Source organism: Haliotis rubra, unplaced genomic scaffold (genome assembly GCF_003918875.1).
Source record: "Haliotis rubra isolate DU_JTF1 unplaced genomic scaffold, ASM391887v1 Scf1214, whole genome shotgun sequence".
In the NCBI taxonomy this organism is placed as follows: Eukaryota; Metazoa; Mollusca; class Gastropoda; order Lepetellida; family Haliotidae; genus Haliotis; species Haliotis rubra.
Window position 1 is genome coordinate 18,144 of NW_025765131.1, and position 5,822 is coordinate 23,965.

The window sequence follows — 5,822 nt, forward strand, 5'->3', positions numbered from 1 at the left end:
AATTAAATTTAATTAAAAGCTGCTTTAGCACAATTTATATGTGTAATTTTAAGATAGTTGTGGAAACAGGGCAATATACACTCACTTAATCAAAGATTCTGTACATCATGTTAATCTAAAGGTCTAAACTATAGTGAAGATGAATTCCATGAATGGGAATCCTCACAACTGAGTAGGTATATTAACTTGTTAAAAAACTTTTTATTCTTTAGTTAATCTTTCAGAGAATACTAACTAGATTTAACATGTTGCTTTATATCTGATTTCAATGTAAAAGGATTATTATAAAAGAAAGATCATTGTGTCGCTGAAGACACTGTATATATTAATGTATTTGGGGCCGTTTTGTATTTTTGGCCTTTTACTTGAAATAGACTCTGACTCTGACTCTGACATTGAAACCATCAGCATAATGTGTATTAATGACTCATACTTTCCATTCTGTAGATATTTCAAACGTGTAAATACTGTTTCATGTCATATCTTTTGTCTGATCAAATCTGTTTCCCAGAAAGCTGAACCTGACAAAATGTTTGTTGCCATTGAAATTTGATAATTTCTTGTGATATATATTTAAGTTATTAATTAAATCAGTTGCATATATGAATGTAATGTAATGTATGGTATTGTTTATGTCAGAGATGAATATAATATATGTTATATGTGGGATTACACTTTCTTAGAAAAAGTACAGATTCTAGTACTTTTGTTGGGTTGTGTCCCATCCGGGATTCGAACCCACACCCTCAGAGTCAGGCACCTAATCGCCAGCAAAAGTCAGCCACCCAAACCGCTCAGCTGGGCTGTGACCCAACTCAACGAAAGTACTATAATCTGTATTTTACTAAGAAACTGTAATCCAAAATATTTCAATTTACATTTTAACCATTTTCTAAATGGCATTGTGTAATCACAGAGATTAATATGTTTCTTGGGCAATTCTCTTTTTATTTTTTCATTGATTGGTCGTGTAATTATCAGCACACTGAAAAAGTTCAATTGGTGAAATTTTTAATTCAAGAAATTTGAATTTTAACAAATATGGACTAATTATGAAATTATGAAAACATTTCTAATGTTTCTACAACATTACTGTTGCACAAGTGCAATAAAAGGCGGATACAAACAGGCCAAGGTTAAGCCCGTGTAATCGGAATCCAGTCAGGGGTACCCTTCTTTCAGGAGCTGTGAATCATTAATGTGCAACTATTTTTGCAAAAATGTTTTTTATTCTTAACAAGCTCATCCTGGGGATCATTTTGATATATAGTTGTTGTATTCACCAAGTATGTTGAAGCACTCTCCTATTTCTAGAGGGCCCTACACATCAGACAAAATCTTACAAGCACTGTGGTTGAGAAAAGTGGGCATTCTCCTTGGCTGCAATATTGGGCCCCAACATCCTGTATGGTTCAATCCAAAGGGCTATATTACAGTACGTGGCTGCATCAGGCATATATGAGACATGTATAGGTCGTACAGTAAAAACATCAAACCAAATATATGCATGCTTTCAAATGGATTTTAACATTTCTTTTCAGTTTGATTTTCTGTGTTTTTTATTGAACGAGCATCATATTTTGTATGTTTGTCCCCAAACCAAAGTTTGTTGCTTGATGCTTTAATACATGTTATTTTAACTAAGATTATTTGCAGTATGCCTTACTTATACTGGGGATTGTTCAACTTAAATTAATGTGTTGGGCACAAACAGACCTTTCTTCTGGTCCAAGTCGCCCTAAAACTATTGATTTGATTTAAACATATTTTATTCACAAATGTGAAAGGATTGGGGACAAGTAATCCAACTTAAAATCGCCCTAAAACTATTTCACCACCAAACCTATCTTTTAAGGGACTTGTTATTTGAAACAATACCACCGTTTATAACACATGTTTTGGTCCAATCTGTTTTCAATTCACAGATAATACATTGCATATTCTCCAAAAGAAATGATGAAAATATCTTTCCGTGATAATAATAATAATCCATGAGTTGGAGTTAGATTTCAATGTCAAAGATTGGATTCAAACTGCCAAAGTCAACCATTGTTCCCTTTGGAGCAGTATAAGATGGATTCATATGGCGGTATATCCACAGTTATATCCTGGATATACCGCCACCATCCGTCCAGAAAAATGTTGGCGGTATATCCAGGGTGGATATCCAGTACATGTACAGATATATAGATAATCAGTGACAAAGAGCAAACAATCACAAATACAGATCATACTGTTTATTGCTATATAATAACATCATAATTGTAAAAGGTCTGGTACAGTTGTCTGGTCGGGTGTGAGCTTTACCAGACATGTGAATTTAAACCTCTGCAATCTAAGAACTTCAAGCTTGACATTATATCTAGGTAATTATATAGAGAGGAAATCCGTTCTGGCAACTCACGGCGGAATATCCAGTTTGGTGGTATAGCCAGGTCCAACGGTAATTACTCATGAGAATGACTAATATGCAAAGCAAACATAAACAAACAAAAGTCTCCTAATTTATCGAAAGGGGATTATAAACATATACCGCCAACAAAATAGGGAACTTGCAATTTAATGTCGCTGGTCTGGTGGAACAGATTTACAATACCACGGCTTTTCTCATGAAAGGAAAACTAATAACAATGAAAGGCCACCTCACCGATGAATAACAGATATCTCCGACGTGAAGGCGTACGGATATTGAGCTGGGTCGTTAAGCACCTCGACATGTCCCCATCTGCGTGGTGTGTGGTATGTTCGTCAGTATCCCATTGTAGCCCAGCATAGAGTGACTCTTCAGGACGTGAATGGTTAAAAATAATCATATTGATCCTCACGAACTAAAGAATTTTAGAAGCAGTTATCGTCATTAGGTTACACAACGCCAAATGTTTTTCCAGAGACTTCTATCGTAACGTTCATTGTCTGTTTTACATCATCCAAGCTGTCAACAGCCATTACATTTACCCATGGGTAAAGTCTGGCCCTTAAACTACGATAAAAACACAAATTCCGGCTAACTTATCCTGCCAATTTTCCGAGTACAGGAAGCTGAACACATCACCCCCAGTTCCGCACCAAATGTCATCTACTGGAAAATATCTGTAAACACAACAAGCATAAGTGGTCAGTTTTAATTGCTGGATGAATGTGCTTTTAAAAATATAAAATTCTTACACTATTTCACCCAATCAAAGGTGTCACATGTCTCTATCTCTTCAGAGGTTAACATACATTACTCGATTAGGGGCATGTGGATTCTAAATTAGTGTGGTGGAACAATTACACCTTCACTTCTTTCATCAGTTTCCAAATATTCCGTTGGTAATGTACGTCATACATGCTTAGCTAAGGATTTGTTAGGAAACATTTACTACCCTAGAGGAAACACGCATCGTATTCCCTCTAGGATATTTACGCTCTCGACCCATTCCGCTTTATTCAATACTTTCAAAATAGTTTCAAATCGTTATTTAGTCATTTTATTATTAATTTTACGAACCAAGCCCCAATAGATATCCAACTCCACACATGTTAAAGACGTGTCAATGTATACTCTCCCAAAAAGAAACGCATCATGAAAATAGCAATTTCATGTAGCAATGAATTAAAACGTGATTCATTTTACAAAAGGTTTTGCTCTGTTTATGAGTCCTATGGTGTTTATGTTTTGAAACATCACAACAAAACGCACCATCCGTAAAATACCCGTATTTAACAGCATGATTTTCAATTTCCGCGTGTAGTGTCACAGAATACACAATTCACATGCAATGCACTTCAGGTAGTCTCAATGATGGGTATAAAAGGTTGATCGCTGTCTGTCGATTATTCACTGTATTTATTGTCGGAATATTGTTGACGAACGCCATTTGCCATTTTGCTTGTAGCTGGCCAGTCTCAACGTGCAGTTGCCCGACGCATGAATGTTCACCAAAGCACCATTTCACGGCTCTGGGAGAGATATCGCCGGCAGAATTCGGTAGCAGATGCCCCTCGTAGTGGGCGACCTTGAGCGACCACTGCGGCGCAGGATCGCTACATCCGGGTACATCACCTGCGTCATCGAACAGCTACGGCGACCAGTACCGCTCGACAAATACCCGGATTGAGGAGGCTTTCTGCACAGACCGCCAGGAACAGATTGAGAGAGGCTGGTTTACGTGCAAGAAGACCTTATTTTGGATCGAGTTCAGTGGTGCACCAACCTTCAGGCCTGGAACCTACCGGAATTGGCGTAGAATCTGGTTCAGTGATGAATCACGATTTCTATTGGAACGACGCGATGGAAGAATGCGGGTGTACAGACGTCGACGTGAACGTTTCGCCGACGCTTGCGTTCCCGAGGTGGACAGATTCGGCCGGGGAAGTGTTATGATGTGGGGAGCGATCACCTGCCGTAGGAGAAGTGATTTGGTGATGATCCAGGGCAGCCACAGCTCAACGGTACTGTGATGAAATCCTACGCCCTCACCATCTTCAAATCATTGATAGCCAGAGGGAGTGGTTTCAACAGGACAATGCCAGGCCCCACACAGCACGTCACACTAGATACTTCCTCCAGAGCCCACAACATCAATGTGCCCCTGGCCCTCAAGATCACCGGACTTAAACCCGATCGAACATATGGGGTGCCCTAGACAGACGGGTGCAACGCCGTAACACTTCAGCAACTCCCCACAGGCACTACAGGCAGAGTGGGCTGCGATTGGGCAACACAAGATTCTGAGACTTATTCGTTCGATGCCGAGGCAATGCCGTGCAGTTCTGGATTTCAATCACTAACGTCAAGGTTAACATGTTATGGTAGATGTGTGGCGGTCATTTCCATTTTTGATCGCTGGAATTTATTCAGGGTAAAGGCTATTCAGAGGTAAAGGTGTTTTCACTGCATTGTTTTATTTGAACCTGAGAAAGAGTGTTAAAACAGTCGAAGAAACGCAACCGAGCAGCTGCGTTTATTGTGCTTATTCATTGCACAACATTTGGAAGAAGTGAAAACGACTAGAAATGTTTCCTTAAAATTGCCAAACAAGCACACATTTCACTCAATGCAATCTTCAGACGGAAATGACAGATTGAGAGCTGAAGGTATGCTTAAGTCTGGCACCTCGAAGCGTGACGTTCTCGTTGATTGAACGTCTAAAGTGAAAAGTTGGCACTTATGGCGACGTTTTCATCCGTGCCCGTAGTGGCCATCCACCAATAACGAGCCCACGTCAAGACCGTCTACGGCATTCGTGTAAGACGCCCGAGCCATTTCTGAACATCGGCGTCAACGTCTGGAGAAGACAACACTTGCGATGGGGAGCACGTGAAAAGAGATTATTACTTCGCCGATGAGTCACGATTCCTTCTTCACTGAGCTAACGGCAGGCTCGAGTCAGTAAAACGTTACATCAGGACAAGTGTTCAGGAAGGGGTCGTTTTGGAGGTGGTGTGTTATGATCTACCAAGAAAGTGTAACTTGAACGCTGTAAGGTACCCAGACAAGATTTTCAAAATGGCCTTTTTCACTACTTTAGCGAGTGGACGGCCCTGGTGTGACTCTTCGACACGATATCTCCAGACCATACGTTACCCAAGTTGAACAGCACTATCTTAATCAGAACAATAGCCCGCGATATATCTCCAGGACTTTCATCGACGTTTAGTGGCTTGAATGAGGCAACGGTGCAAAGTGAGTGAGTGAGTGAGTTAAATTTAGAATCTCATCGACAGTATTTCAGCCAAATTGTGACTATGAAAGGTGTATATTTAAACTAAATTTAGACAATATAGATATCTGTCGACGAAGAACAGTAAAATAACCTGATTATCTCAGATGTAAAACA